Raw genomic sequence first — 23,769 nt, 5'->3', positions numbered from 1 at the left:
TTTTCAATCTTCCCGTTTTTGATCTATATAAAATATAAACGGCTGTATTTGGTCAAAATCAATACGTTTGCATCTACAATACATACACTATGGGAGTTTGAACAGTCTACGGCATTAAGTGTACCCAAATAATCTTGCAGTATAACAATGTTTTCACTCTTATTTTATCTGCCAGACCCAGTAACCTACTACAAAGAGTGCATAAAATTAAAACGTGTATGTTTTAGTATCAGTTACCGCAACTAGATAATTTTGATGAAACAAACACATTGTCTGAAGATGAAGTCGAATGAAACAAGCCTCAAACGGGCATGACATCAACATGATAATCATAAAATAAATCACTTTATATATCTGTTTGTTTTATAGTGATTAAGATAACAACACAACCTTGGCTGCTGTACCCCTATTTTTTTAACATTTTTCCTATTATGTCTGCATTTTATCATGAATCCACCATTTTCTAAACAAGAAAATGCCTGTACTAAGTCCATTCGTTTTATGTGTTTGAGCTTTTCATATTGCCATTTGATTAGGAACGTTCCGTTTTTAATTTACCTCGGAGTTCAGTATGTTTGTGAATTTGTTCTTATTACAGTAAAATAAGATACAAGTTTGTAAACAATTGAATATCTGATATCTCTGTTCCGTTTTAGTTGTGCCATTATAAATGCACCGGTTTGGTTTTATCTTCATTCATTTTTGATACAGGGGGAATATATGTCGGTTAACTTGTCCAATTTCTTTCCCAAAAATCTAATAAAAAACAACTGAGACTTCTGGTTAATCTCTAATGTTCGAATTTCCCGCTTTTCATCTCAACTGTTTCAATTTCACAGGTAAAATAAATACATTTACTTTAGAACGACTCATAAGGTAACGGACAAGAGGAACAGACAACGTCAGGTAATATATACCCTATCAAAAAATAATTATTGTATTGTTTCGACAATATCGCAAAAAAAAGAAATTTTACAAAGAGAAGTTACATACATTGACAAAATATTATCACAAAATAACAAATAAGATTAGACTTCCTAGTAACCAAAGTAAACAAAACGAACAATAAATTCAGGAAACGTGAGTGTATGATTTTGTTTGTAATGAAGTGCTTTTGGTTTTTTTTAAGCAAATTTGAATTATTTCATTTTGCATTTCGTTAATAAATATGTTTAATATAGTTCAATTGACTTTTTTCTTTTCACTTTCTCTTTTTCTTTCTCATGTATAATGTAATGGTTTCAATCTTCATTAAGAGGACATCCGATACACATCTCTAACTTGATATTTTAGAAATATTTCTATTTTCATTGTTATCCCGTCTATATTTTCAGCTTGTGTCTAATAAACAGTGTCTCCGTGGAAAGTGGAAACCCTTAACAAAAAAACACAATACCTGTCCAAAAAACATATCACTAGTATACATTTTTTACAAAGATTTGTTATCCTTTGTTTCAGATCAGTCATGGCATCTATTTCACAATGCCAACCCTGTTCTAAACTTAATAAATCAGTTCAAGCTGATAAATGGTGTACGAATTGTGAGCATTTTCTATGTGATAAATGTGTTAATGTGCATAAAGAAAGTCGAGAGTCACAGTCGCATCGTATTATTGACATTCAAGTTCGGTCTATATTAAACGTTGAAACTGTGACATCGCCTAAACAATGTGCAAGTCATCCTAAGCTGACATTGAATTTCTTTTGTACACAGCATGATACTCTCTGTTGCAAAATGTGCACCTCGGATAATCATCTTTTATGCGATAAAGTCGATACGATTCAGGAAGCATGCAAAAACGTAACGAAGTCGACTCTATACCACGATACATGCGAGGGAATAAAGCAAATACTTGAAACACGAAAACGTATTATTCAAAGCAGAACTGAAATAAAAGAAAGGATTATTCACGAAGAGAATCACATTGTGAGAAAAATTGCAAAAGTAAAGGCTTCGCTAATCCAACAGCTTGATGATATTGAAAATAGTATCCGATCAGAGTTACAGAGTGCACGAAAGAATGCAGTTAAGTTATTGGAATATGAAAAAGTCGATTCGAAAAAATCAGTTGCAAAGTTAGAAAAATATTTGAGACAACTGGACGTTTTGACCAAAAACGGATCAGATCCGGATGTTTTCCTTCTTCTGCATGAATTACAGCCAATCGTCAGCGAAGAAAATTGTTTTCTGGAGAATATAGTTCCAAATCTTTCTAATCCGCGCATGACATTTCAGGAACAGAATCAGAATTTTATGGATGGTAAATGGCTAGGATCTGTTACTTTAAAAGAAGAAAAGTCAGGTCTGAAACATTGTCCTTTTAAGCATATGCAGGCTCAAATTATATCGGCTCCAAAATCTTTCAAGCTTTGCGATCGCATCGATATCACAAACGGTGACGTCACTGGTCTTACAACTGACAGTAACGATAACCTTGTTATAACAAGTCGCGATCGTCTATTGTCATATAGTGAAAATGGAAAATTCATTGATGAATGCAAGTTAGGCGGTGATGCGTGGGATGTTTCATTTCATTCAATGTCAGGAAACGTTGTTGTAGCATTGCAAGAAAGTGGTATACAACTGGTAAATAATTTTATCCCAGGACGCGTTCTTAAATGTAAAAATGCTGTTTGGGGTGTTTCATCCGGCCACGAAAATATTTTTGTCGGTGATACCAAGGGCAATTTGCATATATTTGATTATGAGCTAAGACATTTGAAGGCATTTAAGATTGGTAGAGATGATTTATATTATGTACATTACAGAAGTAACAAAATGTATATATCAGAACCAATTTCTGATGTGGTACATTGTATAAATGATGACGGAAATCAAATTTTCAATTTCAATTCATCTGCATTAGAAATGCCCAATGGTATAGCAACAGACCGTCCGGGAAATGTGTACGTCGTTGGCCGTGATTCAAACAATATTCATCGTCTTTCTACAAATGGAAAGAAGAGCGAAGTTGTGTTGGGACCTGCAGATGGCATAAAAGATCCGTGTGCTATTTGTTTTAGTAGAGATTATAGAAAACTGTTTCTATCAAATGAAGATGGTACAAGTGTCTATGTGTATGAATGTCGATATTAAAATCAAAGATGAAAAAAGACAAAATTTAAATTATTTATGTCACATAAAAAACCATGCAAAAATGGTTGTAATTTTGAATTGACCTTCGAGTTTATTGGTATTTTTGTAATTTCAATTTTTATTATGTTTACCTTTAAATACTTTTAACATGTATAAATTATTTAACCTCTTGATAATCATATTTGTTTAAGATAATAATGTAATAAATATGTTTTGACATATCATAGTGCGTACAGTAGTTTCTTAAAGGACTCTTAGGACCAGATGTTAAGACGACTTATGCATTATACTTTTATGACCACAAAAGTTGACAGTCTCCCTTCAAGACTACCATCAACAATAATGGTACTAACCATAAAATATTTAATGAGATATTATTAAATTTTCATTTTCGCACAAAGAAAACGTTAATTTAAAGGTGAACATTGGAACTCGTTACATATCATTTAATGAATAAAGTAAATAATCCAAAACCGTTCCCTTGTTTTAATATCTTGATTGATTGCTGTAACGAACCCAAACAAAAACTGGGGTATCGGGAACGAGATATACCAAAAAAGTGTGATTGTTTTTGGTTGAATCATTTATGAAAGTGGTTCATGTGTTTTGAAATAAAAGTTCGCTTTTTGCAGCCAGTTTAGTTCAATTTTAATTAAGAAAACATTGATGATGAATAATTCACTTGCAAGTGAATTTCGACCTCATTGAATCTGTATTCATGTGACCTTCAATTTAACTCTTAGTTAGAGATTGATTACACACTCATGATAATGCGTATTTGCTTATTAAGAGGACATAATGCCAACATTGAAAATGAAACAAGGGTGAACCATTTGATTCACTAAGTTAAACTCGATCCACAAATACTCCTTATACTTATAACGATGATTTCAACCTATGATATTATGAAATCAAACATACCTCGAAAAAGTGTTCGCTATCTATGTTTATCTAAATTTATGTTTATATCGGGTCATATGACCATCGATAGCCTTCGGAAGTCACCTCCATAGTTAATTAGATGGCGATTAGATTAAAATATACACGAAATTAAGATACATTTGATCGATCAGATGAATTGGAAATTGTTACTTTTTATAAAATGAATATACGATTTATATGTTTTAGGTTTTTGAAAATTTAATTTAAATCGGTGAACATGAATTTGACAGCTAATGCCTCTTTACCAACACGAATAACTGGGTGAGCTAATGTGCTCCGTAAGTGTAATTAGAGTAAACAACATGATCACCAACAAAAAACTGGGGTTAACTTAGGTAAGTTAGGTGCTCCATAAATTTAATAAATTTAATGACACGAACCAGCAAAAATGTGATTAAACTATTATATTGGTAAATGTAATCAGATTTAACAACATGAAGAGTCTCTTTGTTTTTAAATGTAAAATATCAGACCTTTCAAACATACAACTGGTCCATTTTGGTATTGGAGATTTAATGGATTTACATCCGAGTGACTAAAAACACCAGTATCTCTGCTTTAAATAACAATTGGTTAGGATATTACCTAGATATTACCTATGCTTACAAGTTAACGCTTCTTAGGATTGGAATGTATAGATAATACTATATCATAATGTTTCAGTTGTTCTCTGTTGAATTATAGCGAAATATAATGTATTTCTTTCATTTTCTGATCAGAAGTTTATGACAAATGAGAGGTTAACCAATTTAAACTTTTTTCTTTTGCCTTTTACTACACAATATACGTTAAATACAAAAAATTCAAGCATATAACATTATATTTATAAAAGTCTAAAATTTCAAAAATATGATGGCGTTTAATAAAAACCACTGCTTTTAATAAAAACCGCCATTTTTAGACGTAAATCCAATTTCGTTGTAGAGGGGTCTAAATACAGCAAAAACAACAATTTCCAAAAGACCAAAAATGTGAAAAAGTATATTGTAACAAACGCATTTGACTAACAGGTCAAACAATTGATGTTCTTAAACCCTGCTGACTGCCATTGACGAATGCCAAAAAAATGATCACAAAATGTAACAAAGTGAACATTTATATCAATTTAACACCAAATAGAAAACAATAAACTTGGAGCAAAGATGGTAAACCACAAACATGAGATGCTAAAATTTGTAAACCATATACGGATTTCGACAATTAATGTCTCTTCAGTGATGTTATAGTGATCGAAAAGTATTTGGATTGTCATAAACTTTATCTCAATTTAAGATAGACTGTATTTCTTTTCGTACAGCTAGAATTTAGAAATTTTGCATCATGCGAATTTTATTGGTTTGTATGACTTCGATAGCGTATCTATTACTATGGCTCCACATTATTCGATTGATTTGTTCATAGTTTGGTTTTTACTTTGCACAAACTGTAATATAGCAGTGATGTAACACTTTTCATATCTATACATGTACAATGAATAGTGCATGTAAAGCATATCAAAGTGGAATGCAATATTTAATGAATGCCCGAATGTTGCATATGGTTCAGCTTTTCAAAAATAAATATGAACATCATGCACTTGCGGTAGAGGGAGACTCACACATATATTCCTTTTTGGTCGCAAAATAATGGACGCCTTACATGAATCCTGTCTGAACTAGTTTGTGTTCTTTTGTCATTTGAATGAATGTAATTATTGTTATTTCTGTCACCCGTAGTTAGGTAGTCTTGTTTGTCAATCTTTTTACTTTCGGTATTACAATGGATGACCTGCCTTGTTCCATTCAAACATGGTGTCGGAGCGGCAATACTTATATCATCATTATCATCTTCTGAAAGGTTTAAGTTCGTTGTAACCGCTTGTGGTGTTTCTGTGATTACTGCTCGTCTTCCATCGATCCCTAACCATTGACACACATGGCTGTCTATTTCACGTTTGCACATTTGAGGCGTCTGTAAAAAGCAATGTTTGACAATAATTGTGTAACAAACATGTCACATAGTGTACTATAATAACAGTCAATAGGCTATTAGGAATAACACCACGCTTCATATTCTAGGATTAATATTTAAAAATGTATTTATATATTTGTTTTTTTGCATATTGTATCGAGCCGTACAATCACATTAAGACTGATAATACTTCTTAGCATTATGTCGCGTGGTCGGGCAAAATGAGGTTATGTTCATGATGTTACGCTATGATGTTTGGTTATATCTGGTTCGAGGTAGGGCTGTTTCATGTTATTGGGTTGTAAGGTAGGATCCGTATCAGTTTGTGATGACTTGCCTTATTTAGTCCCGTCAAGTCAAGAGCATACTTATCAGCCTGGGTGCGCTCGTACATCGTAAGTATATGAAGAAAAAAAAGATTAATGCATGTCCATTTGTGTATCGGCCTCAAATCATGTGAACATAATTGAAGATCAGAATGTTATAGAATGGTAAAATGATGACACTCTAGTATAGTTTATTATAACTTTGGCTTTACAGAAGATAAGGATTACATTGCCTGTCAGTTCATTGTGTCCACTTTGGGTGAACACTAAATGAAAGTTTCAGCCTATGTCCCATCTGATGATCCCGAATAACATGTAATTTATATGCATTTGTTTTTTAATCTTTCAAACTATTTTAGAATTGAGTTTGAATAATTGTAACCGTCACACGTTGATACTTTCAATATAGAATCATTTGAATATGAGGAAGATATAGAGCATACATTTCGATTAGCAGTCGACCGATATTTAAACACATATTTTTTTTAATGAAATGTAAGTTTTAAATACATCCTGTTTCACCTTACTTTTTAGTATATTTAACATATTTATTTTAGGTGTAAAAGATCGCCGTAAGAATCTCTGCATTTAATCGATAAAAAGCTTTATCTTAATTAAAAGTTGACAAATTACAGAATAATAACATAATATATATAGCCGCCTATGGGTATTTAGCGACGCAGGTTTTGATCACAATGTTCCCACTTGGCGTTAAACAATCAATAAATTGAGGACCCTCCTGTATTAGATCTATTAGAAATATTTATAAGTTCAGTCCAGATTTCAAGCCATACGGCAACTGACATAAAGCCGCAAGTCCTCCAAAAATGCATTTCTAAAGTGAATTACTTTTCCATATATTCAATGAGCTAGAAAAAAAAAATAATAGACCTTAATCCGTTGATAAGATCAATGAGCTAGACACTAAAATATCAGTAATACCTTTGTCCGTTGATGAGCATCACTCAGTTTCTTAATCGCTGATGTTTGTTGCATCAATGCTTTCCTCATTGTTCTCGAACTATTCGTCATGAATTGTACTGCATCTTTCAGTCTTTTGTTTCTTATCTTGGTAAAGTCTTTCCCATTATAATCCAGAAACATTTTAATAACATCCCCTTTATTGATATCATTTTCTAAAATTTCAACGACCTTTTCAACTTGTTGATTCATTGTCTGTTCCATGCGTTTGTAGTTATTTTGCAGTAAATTCAGCGCCATTTCCAAGTTTTCCATCCTTGCGTTCAAGGTATGCGTGTCCGCAGAGCTACATGTTGTTGCCGTGTTCGACTGAAGGTATAGAGATTTGACGGTATACCAATCCTCATACCTGTATCTAGTGGCTTCAACTGTTAAAGCACTCAAGGTGCTTGTTGTTCCTTCTTGGTTTTGACAACACCACGTTGGCAATGGTACATCGTTTGTGTTAAATTCAGATGTGTCTGAGCTGCTGTATGTTTTAGCAGCACCTGATAGCGCACTTCGAGTGTTCGTTGTCGTTCCGTCTGTGTTTCGACAACATAATGGTGGAAGACGAGTTTCATTGTATAGTGTTTCCTGGTCTCTATATGATATTGCGTCAGGTTCAATATCATCGAGAACGTTTGATGTTATTCCGTTTCTGCAGTGAAAAAACGTTGGTGAAGAAGTCGACCTGTTGGTGTTTTCAACGGTCGTCTGATGTGCTTGTGTCCGCATCCACGGAACTGGCGTTTTACCAGTAAAAGATGAGGATCCTGTTTGTAACACACAACATTTTGGAGGTAAAACTCTCCTAAGTTTTTCCATACTTGTTACCATTAAATTATATTATCACTTCACACCGTGGCAGTGAGACATCCTGTTATGTTTTCACTAGGGGAAAGTCCCAAAACAGATATAAATAGATTGAACTCATTCATGTCATTACAAAAAATATAATGTCAAGGAGAAAAAAGTATGTTATGTTATTGTTAATGTTTTACAAATTGACCTAGGGTGTAACTTCTCTTTATCAAGTCGTACAATATGTTGTATTCAAATCAAAATACAAAACTTTGCACGCATGGTTAATTTCTATTGCTATACGTTTATTACAAATTTTAATTTATATCATGTTCTCTTACAATAAAAAATGTGTGTGTGGTTCAAATAGAATAAGTACTTTTATAACGTTGCTTACGGAAAGGGGCACATACGCACCTAAGTTGAATGTAAAGTGATTGATAATCGGACTACACTATTGTGTGGAAAATCATTTGACTATTCTTCCGTTCCAGATCACCTGGTCTAAAGATACAAATAAGGCAAAAAATCCAAAATCTTGGGTCGACTCCTTTCCATTTGATTTGGAAAACTGTCTGTGATAAATACGACAGCTGTTACGTTCCGTTAGTTGTTGGCCAAGTCAAGCGGTCGATTTTGTTCAGGTTTTATGGAATTTACTCTTTTCTGTTATCTTGGAGTAAGGTATTTTTTAAAATACTTTTATTTGTCTTAGACTGTATCTATAGGTTTTATCTGAGGAAAAAATAAGTGAATTACCAGTAAAATACTGGAACATTTAGTACGTTGTTTTTCTCTGATATCTTTCATATGCAAGAAGGAAGTTTCTAAACAAGGTGCGTACATGCATGTACGTGTAATTTGACAAAGTTATTGATGTCTCAAAACAACATTAACCACAGACTAAACCAAAATAGTAACCAAACGACGCCTTCCGTGACATTCAATCATTATGCAATTATCACTTATTTTATCAGTGAAATCTTTCACATAGTGTTTTGTTTTTAAATTTGCACAATATCTAGCCTGATTAAAGTTGTACATGCATTTGGACTCAGTTAAACAAATATCTATTTGCGATATTTATTTTAACCACAACAAGAGGCTGTCACAACGACAGCAAACCGGATTTATTAATATTTATTTGTGTCCTGGCAATATCACAAGAACCATTACTGATGAATGGTGAAAGTGAAAATCGTCAATATCAAATTTGACCTCCATTTTGTCATCAGTATCAACATCTTAAAATTTGAAAAGCTTAGATTGAATGCCGGGTTCATGAGTAAATGCAACAACGTGAATGGAAACGCCATTTCACAATCTTTCAAGAACCACAACTCCTGAACGGTAAAAGTCAAAATCATCATTATTGAACTTGACCTCTAATTTGCCATCAGTAACAACATATTAAAATTTCAAAAGCTTTGGTTGAATGGTTCATGAGAAAATGCACGGACACGACTGGAAACACCATTTTTCAATCTTTCAAGAACCATAACTCCTGAACGGTAAAAGTCAAAATCGTCATTATTGAACTTGACTTCTATTTTGTCATTAGTAACAACATATTAAAATTTGGGAAGCTTTGGTAAAACAGTTCATGCGTAAATGCATGGACACGACTGGAAACACCATTTTTCAATCTTTCAAGAACCATAACTCCTGAACGGTTAAAGTCAAAATCGTCATTATTGAACTTGACCTCCATTTTGTCATCAGTAACAACATATTAAAATTTGGGAAGCTAAAGTAGAACAGTTCATGCGTAAATGCACGGACACGACTGGAAACTCCATTTTTCAATCTTTCAAGAACCATAACTCCTGAACGGTAAAATTCAAAATCGCCATTATTGAACTTGACCTCCATTTTGTCATCAGTAACAACATATTAAAATTTGGGAAGCTTAGGTAGAACAGTTCATGCGTAAATGCACGAAAACGACTGGAAACTCCATTTTTCAATCTTTCAAGAACCATAACTCCTGAACGGTAAAAGTCAAAATCGCCATTATTGAACTTGACCTTCATTTAGTTGTCAATAACAACATATTAAAATTTTAAAAGCTTTGGTTGAACGGTTCATGAGTTAATGCACGGACAACATTTGATTGCCGCCCGCCCGCCCGCCCGCCGTACATCCCCAAATCAATAACCGACATTTTTGTCACAAATATCCGGTTAATAAAACCATATTTAATTGAAATATAGAATCAATTATGCAAATTAAAATACAATTTCGGCAATAATCAAAATTAGAATTTAAAAACAAAAAAGGCAATAAATGACGAATAAAACCATTAAAACCGCCAAAACTATCCTTATGTAAACAACAAAGAATGTACATAGTCTGATGTTTTAAGAAAATCCAAAATGAAAATGGAAAATGTGTTTTGTTCAATGCATTAGATGGCTTTGAAATCCAAGATTCTTAAAGAAAAAAAGAAAGCAGAAGATACTTCCTCCACTATGGCTACTCATGATATGTGAACATTTAGTGATTCGTTACAGTCACATAAAGAAAGGCGAAAGATACCAAAGGAACATTCAAACGCATTAGTCGGGATTAAATTAAAAAATGCCATTGCAAAAATACGTAGCACAGTCAAGCGAAAAACAATCGTATAAACAACACATTATAGAAAACCAAAGTATGAGTGACACGAACGGTCAATTACCACCAAAACCTGAAGTGATCCCACGTGCTTTTGAAGTTTAAATAATCATGCTCCATATGCGACACCGTCGTGTTGTAATTACACACCAAATACAGTTACAGTAGAAGTTGAAAACATTGAGAACCAAAAATTCTATAAACTTTTGCCAAATGTATACTCTTACTTTAAACTCATCAAAGATACTAGGCTTAAATTTGTTAATGACAAACACACACTTTGTCTACAGAAGTCTCACAAATGACAAACACATGCTTTGTCTACAGAAGTCTCACAAATGACTAGAATAAAGAAGAAAGTAGCCCATAACTTTAAAGGGTATAAGCTAAAAATGTTGAAATTATGACGTATATAAAGTTTTTCTATGCTTCTCGCGCTTTAAAGAGCACAATATAAAATTATTTTTCGTTATTAGCAGTATGTTTGGTCCAGCTTTGTTGAAATAAGCCATTAAACACCGGACAAAAATATGTCTTAATCAGTTAAATGGATAAGTAAAAAGATGATATACTTGCTTAGACTGTTTCTTCTGTTCTCACTCACATGAACTCTGTTTTTTACAAAAACGTACATAATATTGAATGTCACATAGTGATATTTAAAATTATCTTGTCTAAATTCCTCTTTTAAAAAATATATATCAGGCCAGGGTCACATGCCAAGCGGCAATGTTCCTCGAAAGTCTAACCGATAGTTTGTTATACAACACCAGTCCCAAAGTGCTGAAGCGTTTTGCGATTACATGTATTGTTTTACTTTTGTAATTCTTATAAAATATGTTGCAAATCACATTTGAAAAAGAAGGACGAAAGATTCCAGATGGACAACATGGACAATCAAACTAACAAATCGAAAATAAACTGACAACGCCATGGCTAAAAATGAAAAGGACAAACAGAAAAACAATAGTACACATGACACAACATAGAAAACTAAAGAATAAACAACACGAACCCCACCAAAAACTAGGAGTGATCTCAGGTGCTCTGGAAGGGTAAGTAGGCGTCATTTCGGTGGGTATGAATTTGAGAACTAATACCCCATTAAACTGCCGCCAAAGATTTTTGAATTTATCTATATCTTCGTCTATTTTATTCTCAATAAAGTGAAACTACAATACAGAGATTTCTAGAACGGACATTTGTTATTTCAACTATTAGAATTCACACCATGGCACAAACTTGCAATTTCTTTCAGACATACAAGATAGCAAACCATAACATACATCACATTAATTGATCACCTTTTGGTTTTTCTAAAATTGTTTTTTTTTTTTCAGAAAGAGTATGTGTTACAGAATAGACCAAATGGCCAATACTGCAGAAAAACGGATCACAAAACTAAACAGAGAAAACTTTACATAAAGAAATAAAATTTGATAAATTACGGTACGCCCCTGCCCCTCTCCCTTTGATATTTTACATACAATTGTCCAAAAAAGCTTTCTTTTTATGGAATTACGCCACCTTCAAACGTCGCTGATCTATTTTTGTACAATGCACACAACTATGCATCTTGTTTGATGAAAACATATATGTTACATGTGTTAAATAGTGAAAAGTTTAATAAAGTGAAAAATATATGCAAGCTCTGAGGAATTGTTAATATCAAATTACCATTCCATAAGATATAGAAATATATTAAGCTGTTTAATTTCCATATAAAAGTTATTGTTGTCAAGATTAGTATATTTACAGAATTACAATTAACTGACATTAATAAATACAACACTGCACGTACTATGTGTATGCATTTGTGTAAATTCATCCATCTAAATTCATTATCGGATCACATGTCAATATTGGCAGTCTCTAAAGGTCATATCAACGGTTAATTTATTTAGATTGTGCCTGGTCCCAAAGTTTTGATGCCTTTTATAATTTCATGCATTGTTAATTGTTTCCTTGTTTACCTTTTCTAATCTAAATATGTTTAAAAGGTATTATAATTCAAATTTGACGGTTTGCTTAAATTCGGTTGACTTGTAATTTACAGTGCATTATTATACAATTAAACTGCTGCCAAGTTTTTCTGAAACTAATACAGTTGTGCTTTCCCTCTTAAATCAATAATAAAGTGAAACCATCTATTTTTAATTATACATATCATATACATGTATATGAGTTTTCATCGTCACATAAATATATTCCTCAAACATGTATTTCAAAATAGTGTTTTATTATGGAAAATCCAACCACAACAAGTATGATATTGTTCACCTTTTTGGAGAAGAGCCAAGATGTCTGAGATCATGTCTGAAGATGGGCTCTAAACATGTTAAAAGGGGATTGTCTTAAACAATACTGACATCTTTATTATTTTTTTCAATATACAAATTTGAAATCCAGTGAGGAAAAAGAATGATTTTATTGATTATAGTAAAAAAAAAAATCTATTGATAATTGTTTTTTTTTAATTTATTGATTAAAGTCATTGTGGTTATACAAACTATCCCTATACTTTCATGTTAACTTAGTTTATTTGCAAATATTTAGTTCATATATGTTCAGGAAGAGAACAAATGCGCCAAGTGTACTATGCGAATAAGCAGATAAGTGTCATTTATGTTTCACATATTTGTGACATGAATTTAAATTTTATGAAACTGACATACAAGTGAGAGATAACTAGTTAATCCATCATCTTTTACATAAGAAAATGAATGTACTAAGCCAGGAATATAGCAGTTTTATGACTTCGCTTGATGTGTTTGAACTTTCAGTGGAAACTGAATCGGCATACTCAGAATAACAGAGTCTATAGATTCTCTCTTTTCCTTCATCTTCCATATTTACATGTTCCTTTCAAATTGAGAAAAGAAGTTAATTAAGTAGCAGTCTGGCTAAGAATCATGCAAGGGGTGATACATCCATAGTCTGGGATATTTATTTGGTATAGTTTAATTGATTGAACACCAGTCAAAATTATGAAAAACGATATTTTGCACTCTAAAATTCATGCTGTTGCTATGGTAACAACTCTACCTTAGCAACAAGGTGATGAATGGCCTGAAAGTCCCTAAATATGTGTTGTTTTTGAATTAAAAATAATGGAACAAAGATAAACTCTTTTAGAAGTAAATATTTGATGTTATAATATTTAATGTTCACCTTAAACAGAAAGCATTTTAACAGTTGGATGCTGGTCAAGAAACTTGGTTACCATGGCAACGAATCTGCCAAATATTTCACTTTATGAAAAATCACAAAAAATGGTAGTTTTTAAACTGCTTTACCAACCTAGACCAGATGAGAAGAATTAATTTGATCATTGACACTATTGCAGTTGACTCTTATCTACAACATATCAAAAATAAAAATATGTAGCCTAGCACCAAATTTTCAAAAAAATTGAAAATAACTACATTGTTTTTACCATATTTAGTTACTTTTTTAGTGTTATTTTTAGAATTATGCTTCCTGTATACTACCATATCCAATTTTTTCTTCCAGTTAAGTAGTAATATTTATCGTGTTTATCTTTTGTAAAGCTATCTAAGCCCAAGCTAATTAAATTTCAAAATTGGTCAGGGGGAGGGGTAGGGTTGGGGGTTGAAATTAAGAAAATAATTATTTCCTTCAAAAATTAAGAAAAATACACAATATTCAACATTGAGCAGAATATGTATTGCACTCACAAACTCCCACTGACTGAAAACACACAACAATGATTAGAAAGGGCTATTGTTTAAGTTTAAATATAAAAGATAATTTGGTTGAAAATTTATTTTCTGTAGAAAATTGTAAAAAAAAAATGAAAATTGTAGACACTGTACCAGATACATATTGTAAAGCACATTTTTATTAAATTCTGGCGATATGGTTTTTATAATTTGCAAAGAATATTCTGTTACTTTTCCAGAAGTGATTGATACATACAAAATACTAGTTTGGTTCTGGCATGCTATATTGAAGTTACTTTTATTATGAAAAGTATTTAATGATACATGTATCTGCAAATTAAACTATCAAACCAAAAACTGTCTAAATGTCTAAACAAACCAGGTTTTCCTAACAATCACTGATATCATTATTTAGACTTGAACTTGACCTATGTTTTTCAAGAAAACATTAGTTATCATTTGAAAACCAATGGCTGAGCTTTTCACAAAAATTGCATGAAATTAACATGGAGTACAACTACCAAATCCATCAAGCACCACATTAATTCCAAAAATCAAAGATTGTTGCTGTCAACCTTGGCACCTATTTTGTCACAATAAACAACATATTTTAACACCTAACCAGACTTGACATGGGTAATGTTATTCTCATATATTTCATGATGGTATAATACTAAACCCCTAACAGAAGGGATTGCGCCTGATATTCATATAATGAAGACATAATCTTTCAATCAGTTTAATTGAGGTCTGGAGCTGGCATGTCAGTAACTGCTAGGAGTCTGTTGTTATATATGTCTTATTGTCATTTTGTTTATTTTCTTTTGCTTCATATTCTGACATCAGACTCAGACTTCTCTTAACTAAGTTTTACTGTGAGTATTGTTGTGCATTTGTTTTTCTACATTTGCTAGAGTTATAGGGGAGGGTTGAGATCCCAAAAAAACATGTTTAACCCTGCTGCAATTTTGTGCCTGTCCCAAGTCGGCAGCCCCTGACCTTTGTTAGTCTAGTATGATTTTTAATTTTAGTTTCTTATGTATAATTCAGAGTTGAGTATGGCATCCATATTCACTGAACTACACAGGAAAAATTGCAACATATGTTTATCATATGTTTTCAAAACATATGAAAAACATATGAAAATCATATGTTTTTCATATGTTTAGGACAAACATATGATAAACATATGTTTACAATCATATGTTTACATATGATTTGAAACATATGAAAACATATGTTAGCAAACATATGTTAACATATGTTTTATGACATATGTAAACATATGTTTACAAACATATGAAAAACATATGATTTTCATATGTTTTCATATGTTTTAAAATACATTAATGAAAATTGGAGAAAATGTCTAAATTAGTATTGAAGCCTATAATCCTAACAGCAGAGCTTTCTAATAAATTTAATAAGAATGTAAAATAAATGAATGAGTTATGATTAATAGATAATAATATGAATAATGAATAAATATTCTTCAAGTTACTTTTTATAGTTTGTTCTTTATTCTAAATTAATTTTTTTTATTGATTATCCCATTATTCTCTCTCTGTTCTTTATTATTTATTTTTTATAATTTATTCTGCATTTTTTTTCTTATTCCCTTTTCTTAAATCCCTAATTTTGATTCCAGACCCTCGTATTACGTACTTGGCACGTCGAATTCGAAAACCGGGAAAACTCGGAAATATTTTCACCGTTATCGTTTTGTGCACTATGACGCAAACCATGGACGCTCACGCGATCATCTGCAGCAGTCTGCAGCTGTTTATTTAAGTTTTAAGAATGGACAGAGATAGATTCTACTTCTTCTTCTACTTATAAACAGATAAATTGAATTGAGTGACTTGTCGATTAACTAGAAGAAACCGGGGACGAAACATAGAAATGAAAGTCTAGAGAAAGTCAACGCAACGAAAGTTCGAAATGTCGAAAGTGTTTTGTTTTCATGGATTACGTACATTTATGTACCTTAAAAGGGCAACGAATGGTAAATATAATAATGCACCTTTTTTATTATTATAATTGGCCAAAAACAGGAAGATGTGTGTGCAAATTTTTCACAAAAAAACTATTTGACTGTTGATTGTAAACCGGAGAACCGGTATATCACAATACCAGCTCTGTCTTAAATATGCTTGATCACCTCCAGTGGCCTACATTGTACATTAGAATTGAGACGAATACAAACAAGACTATAATGGTATTCTATAAGATCATACACCAACACATAGCAATTTACCCTAAAGATCTTCTTGTTAAATCAGACAGTAGAACAAGACATAAACATACCAACCACTTTAAACTCGGCCACCAAGGCCTGCCAACAATTATAAGTTAAAATACAAGTACAATGTAGTCTAAATAATAATGAAGTCTTGAAAGCTATTACACTTAATTTTATTTACATCTATGTCGCAGAATGGCTGCGTCAACATGGTCAATGCAAAAATAAAAAATAGCCTTTCTAGACGTCATAATAATTTGGACTATACATGTTCATTTGTATCTTACAAGTTGACTTCAACAATGAGCAAAGTGCATAATGCAAAGTCAGCTTTATAAGTCAAATGAAGGAACTTACAGACTGATAATGATTTTAAAACAAAACAAGGAACAAATAAACAAACATGATATATACTAGTATAGCAACAAACTACAACATGAACTTAATAACAGACTTCTGACTTGGGACAGAAACATACAGCATGTACAGGATGTGATGGAGTCAAACCAGTTTGTTGGTGCCAAATTAAACCCCCTCCTGACCTTGGATAGTGGTGTGAAAAGGGCTTAACACATTTGCCATCAGATATGTACAAAGCAAAAAGACATCCAACAAAAACATAAACCAGACAGGGTATTTATACATCACCACAGGCACAACAAAAATAACCTCTTTAAGTCCAGATTTGAGAGTTACCTCTTAGTTGCTGATAACTAGTTCAAAGCTAACAACAAGTTATTTACCACCAAACCTTGCCTGGTTAATGTTTATTCCAGATACAAGTAGTAACTACAGCATACAACATAGTTCAGGTTTTGGTGTAAAATGTATGCAATAATTATAATAGGGCATGAATCAGGGTTGGCAAAGTATTACCCGCCCGGGAAAACCCAGGTGGGAAAACCCGGGTTTTCCCGGGCTGGGCAATACTCCCTGAAATGGGTAATAGTGGGCAATACTGGGCAATATGATTATTTAAACTTATTTCAACACAACAGACTAAAGACTTGTGGTAGTTTCATAGTGTTATAGCTTATAAATATATACATTTTATACAGATAACCATGGAGAGTCATTGCTAGAAGATTTAAAATTCAATTTCATTCTCCTCTCCACTAATTCTATACATGTAGGCAGAATACATGATTTGCACATTTTAGGATAGCTTATTAATTTCCTAGCATTGTTTCAATAATTCAATCTTTGCAAAAAAATACATTATATTGCAGTGTGGTAAATTCAAATTGTCATACAATCATATTGCTAAATAAACACCCTACAGGGTCATGTCATTAACACTTATAGAAATGAAAAGGCTGATTATTGTTATCATGGTTATATAAACATATCTGTGTTCTATTCTGAATAATTACTTACTAATTAGTGATGTACATAGATATTATTTAAAAGAATTTTTTCTTACATGCAATTGTTAATTCTTAATATTAGTTATATATATTTGAAATAAATGAATTATTTGGCTTTAAATGAATGTTAAGAGTGTGACCAATCTAGACAGATGGGTGATTTACTAGATTTTTAGGATAATTTATTGAGAAAGGCTTTCTGCTATTTATATTTGTCTAATGTGTCTTCATGTACACTTGTCTCAGAGTTGCTAGAATAATACACTCAAATTGTATTATAAGTCTCTTAAACAATTATGAGACTTATTTATAAATCAAACTGTGTTTACATATAATTATATCTTTAATGTATTGCATTTGTGTTTAATCACTGAATCCTCTTCAAAAATTTAGGCCAGTGTTTCATATTACCCAGTATTGCCCAGTATTACCCGGTAAAACCCAGTAAAACCCGGGTTTTCCCAGTATTTCCCACTGGGCTGGGCAATACTCATAAAACCCGGGTTTTTGCCAACCCTGGCATGAATGAGTCTGCAAGTCTGTGTCTATCAACATGATCAAGGTTCATTTGACCTTGTCTTGATCTCATTTACACTGACCAAATTTAAACATCATTATGTATAAAATTGAGAATGGAAATGGGGAATGTGTCAAAGAGACAACAACCCGACCAAATAAAAAACAACAGCAGAGGGTCACCAACAGGTCTTCAATGTAGCGAGAAATTCCCGCACCCGGAGGCGTCCTTCAGCTGGCCCCTAAACAAATATTATATACTAGTCCAGTGATAATGAACGCCATACTAATTTCCAAATTGTACACAAGAAACTAAAACATGTACATGTAACTTCAAATTTCAAAAAAGAGTTAAAACAAAAAATCAACAATTTTATTAATTCATTTGTAAAGGAGCATAACTCTTGAAATGTATAAGTAATTCCTCTAGAATTCAAAACTTGATCTGTGTTACAAAGTGTAAATTTTATGTGGTTTAATATAAGCATTGTGTGTTATTTTCGTTGCATTTGGTCAAAACAAACGGAAACTACAATAAGAAAACGGAAACAAAAAAAATCAGTCATTTTTCAATTTGTAAAGGGTATAAATCAAGAACAGTTAAAGTGATGCCACCAAATATGAACTCGATCTGAATTTATAAATGTGGAAATAAGCGGTGTGTATATCATGTATATAAGTTTCATAACATTTGGTTGAGGCAAACTAAAATTTGAGAGAAAAGAACAATAAAAATTCAGCAATGCATAACTGAAGAAAGGTAAAAGTAACACCAGTGACCACCCAATTTTTTGGGACATACAACAAAATGTATGTACTGACGGATGGACAAGGTTAAAATTTAACACACCCTTCCTTTTCAGTAATTACCAAACTGTCTCATATAAAACATGTTTATACATGTCTGTAATAACCATGATAACTAGGCCTATACATGTTATACATGTACAAATGTTACAGCTAAGTGAAATACCTTGTCTCATCGACTAAAGAAGTTACCATGGTTGATTAAAAATGTATACATTTAATTTGAAAATTAGTTATACATTGTAAAGGCTGTGTATTTAGTTACTGCACATATAAAGTTTCAAAAATTCCCTAGTGCACACCAAAAACAATAAATATATGTTACTACCGAAGAAAATTTTAGAAATGAAGAGTTGACAACTCATGAAATTATCTGGCATAACAACATGCATGTTATTTTCACTAATAACTTATTTAATATAAAAAACAAAGATGTGGTTTGATTGCCAATGAGACAACTGTCCATATGATAAGAGACCAAAATGACACAGAAATTAACAACTATAGGGCACTGTACAGCCTTCAACAATGAGAAAAGCCCATACTGCATAGTCAGCTATAAAAGGTCCCTAAATGACAATATAAAACAATTCAAACAAGAAAACTTGGGGCCTTATTTTTGTACAAAAAATGAACACAAAACAAATGTGTAACACATAAACAAACGACAACCACTGAGTTACAGGCTCCTGAATTAAGTTATCCCCTTGACCATGTACATTTGTACTGTTAACTGATGAAAAAGATTGGCATTATACATTTGTAAATCATGACAAGAACTTATTTAGTCAGAGATCAAATTTAACCACTTTGATACACCATTGAATTCATACAACAGGCATATGGATTTAATAAGATGGATTAGAACATTTAAATAATTTAATACTTTTATATTATACATGTATATATAGTACTAGTATAATTTTTTTCCGGGCAAGTCTAGATCTGTTGGTCTTGTTTTAAAAGATCAAAATAAGCCAATTTTGCCATACATGTATAACATGTATAAAAATATTTAAGGCAATTTGTCAGATATTTTAACTTCATTTCATTTTACATTATTTCTTTTAGCATTTTCTATGGAAGTACATGTACTTCAAGAAGAAGAAGAAGCTAAGCAACAGAATAGAATTCTCTCAGGCATTGCTTTCTACAATGTAGATTATATGATGGATTCATAGATTTTCATATTGATTTATGTGCATATAAAGAGCAGCCGGCAATTATTTTATGACGAGAGGTATGTACATGCAATAAAAAGGATAACTTTGTTTGAATATTTTGTTGTTGTCAGACTATCTACATGTTACACATTTTGATTTTGTGTAAGCTGTGAAAAAATATTTTTTCTACTGGACCATTTTATTGAAAATAGCATTGGAAGCTCTATATACACTCCATTGCTTGTTCTTTTTATACGACCACAAACAATTTTTGGGGATTGTATAATGGTAAGGTGTTGTCGTCATCTGCAGCGTCCGAAGACACATTGGTTTCCGAACAATAACCTGGGTTTAAGTGCATAAATCTTTATGAATTTTGTTTAGAAGGTCCAATACCACAAAAAAAGGTTGGGATGATTTTGGGGATGATGGTCGGAAGTCCCAACTGTTTAGGAATTAGGGGCCCAAAATGGGCCATAAACAAGCATTTTTCTAGTTTCAGGATAATAGCTTGTTTATAAGTATTTCAATTGCTCTGAAATTGTACCACAATGTTTAAAACCACAAGTACAAGGTTTTGATTCAGTTTAGGGGTCATGGGGCCAAAGTTTAGGAATAAGGGGCCAAAAACAAGCATTTATCTAGTTTCCAGACAATAACTTGTGTGTAATTGTATAGATCTCTCTGAAATTGTACCACAATGTTCCATATAACAAGGGGAAGGCTGGGATAGAGTTTTGGGTTAGTTGCCCAAAATATGCAGGAATTGAGGCCAAAAAGAAGCATGTTTCTAGTTTCCAGACAATAACTTGTGTTTAAGTGACTCATAGGCGGATTAAGGTGGGAGGCCCAGGCAGCCCTGCCCCCTCCCCCCTCTTTTCTGGGAAAATTTTGGTTGATTATATAGGGAAACACTGAAGCATGTCCGGATCAGTTCCCCTCTTAGGCAGTCACTGGGCCCCCACATATGAAAATTTCTGGATCCGCCACCGAGTGTATGGATCTCTCTGAAATTGTACTACAAGGTTCCATACTACAAAAGAAAGGATGGGATTGAGTTTTAGGGTTATTGCTCCAAGGGGGATTTCAATAAGTTGAGGGGGGGGGATAGTTTGTTTACAACTTTTTAAAGGGATTCCTTTTTTTTCAAAATTTTTTAAATTTTTGATTTTTGAAAAGTTTCATGCAATAATGTTCAAAGTAAGATCTACAATGGTCAACATAACCAAATTTTCAATGGACCCCTTAAGCAGTTGTTGCCCTTTATAGTCAATTTTTAACAACTTTCTCGTAAATTTTGCAATCTTTTCCTCTTTTGTGTTTTGAGCAAGAACTAAAGAAGATAAAGAGAAACTTAACAGGCTATTAATAAAATATGTTTACAGGAGTTTTGCCTCTTGGAAATAGATATTGAATTTGTAAGGAATTGCATCCCACACATGTCTACTTTTCTTGTAGATTATTTTTATAATTTATGAAAAATGTTAAAAAAAAAAGAACATACTTATTTGATGTGGTTATTGCTTTTTGACAGCAAATTTTATATATCCATCAATTGGTGAGGTACATTGAAACACTGTTCTTTTATTAAATGCATGAAGTATACAGATGGTAACACAAATGACAACATGTTATGTTCATGAGTTGAATATTTATATATAAATGTTGTATTTCAACAATTTTGCCTATGAAACAGCAATTCAAGATTTAATAAACCAGAGTTAATGCCTAAATGGATTTTTTTTAACTTAGGCAGAAGAATAGTTTTTTATATATACATGATATAAGAAAAGTTCATGCTATACATATATTTGTTGATTGTTTATAAATTGTTTCCATTAACTCAAAAGTAAAAGTATTAATTAGTGAGCATCAGTTCATACTACATGTACATTTAGTTTTTGTCTGGACTTTTGGATTAACTTAAAATTTATAATTTTAGCTTGTTACCAAATGAAAGGAAAGTGCAGTATAAGAATCACTGAGGTACATGCTACGGTGTACATGTACATGTAGGTGCAGATGTCCTGTAAAAAAAAAGACTGGTATCAAAGTAAGTTCATATGTAGAATTGTATTTGATGTTATCTATTCAAAACTTTTTCAAGTGTAATTGTACATGTATACAGTTGTTTATTTTTCTGTCATTTTGATGTCAAGTATGCATCGAGGAATCCTTACCAGTCTCATCTGCTTCTGCTGCACATGCATGAGAAATTAGAAGCTCAAATAATTATAGCATTTGCATCACAGACCGTATATTATGAATTGTATATTTAACATGATCAAAAGTTGTTCTTGTCAGTTGTCTTGAATATATACATTAAATATTTGCCACTGTACCTTAAAATAAACAAGAAAAATTAATTTGATAATTTTCTTTTAACCGTAGAGTGTTTTTAAAGAACTAGAATATTGATATAAGGAGATGGCGTATGATCCTCAATGTGACAACTATCAATTAAAAAACTAAAGAACAAAGATAAAACATTTACTGGTCACTGTTCAGCAATGAACAATAATCAAAATTCATACCATAAAGTAACCTTCAACTTGTTTAAGAATGCAAAATGTGAACCATTGAAAAATTAAAACTACATATTGTATGGCAGACAGATTTTTATAAAACTTATACTATACTTTAATATCAGCAATATATTGGTCAAGTTCACTACTTTTGACGGATTGACTATTTTCAAAAGAGTTATGGCCCTTGAAAATATTAAATAAAGGAAAATGGCCTTGTAAGCGCTCTCATCGGTTCATTTTTTTATAAAACACATAGTATACTGTAAGTAATGCCCTTGAAGGTCTGTTTGAAATATTTCGTATACAAGAAAAAGAAGTTTTTTTCCAAGCACACTTTTTTATTTATAATTTTATTCAAGTGCCTTTTTTTAATTATTGCCCCTTGCTAAATAAAATATGTGCAACTCAGTGGACATTGAAACTCTGTTCTGTTATTTTTATTTTCAGGAACTGAAAAGTAAAGAAACAGTACCAAAGAACATTCATTTTAAATAAATACAATATTGAACTCAAAAGTCAATCTAGTTGTCTTTCTTAATTATAGATATAAGAAAATGTGGTATTAGTGCCAATGAAACAACTCTCCATCCAGGTCATAATTTGTAAAAGTAAACCATTACAGGTCAAAATACAGTTTTCAAAACAGAGCTCACACGAAACAGCAAGCCATTAATTATAATGGCCGCAAAAGTGGCAGCATACACTAGCACCTGTAATAGCTAGCAGTGTAGACAATTACATATCAATGTGTATGGTGATATAGCAATA

The 23,769-nt window shown here is 32.1% G+C and overlaps 1 long non-coding RNA gene across 1 annotated transcript; it reads left to right on the top strand.

Moving 5' to 3' along the window:
• The first annotated feature begins 15,960 nt into the window (after positions 1–15,960).
• LOC143076458 (uncharacterized) lies at positions 15,961–23,516 on the top strand. Its single transcript, XR_012978656.1, has 4 exons — positions 15,961–16,383; positions 20,382–20,550; positions 22,416–22,526; positions 23,449–23,516. It is a non-coding gene; the product is annotated as an uncharacterized LOC143076458 (long non-coding RNA).
• Positions 23,517–23,769: the final 253 nt, after the last annotated feature.

Source organism: Mytilus galloprovincialis, chromosome 5 (assembly GCF_965363235.1).
Source record: "Mytilus galloprovincialis chromosome 5, xbMytGall1.hap1.1, whole genome shotgun sequence".
NCBI lineage: Eukaryota > Metazoa > Mollusca > Bivalvia > Mytilida > Mytilidae > Mytilus > Mytilus galloprovincialis.
Note: the sequence above shows the minus strand (reverse complement) of the source record. Positions and strands in the feature narration are given on the sequence as shown.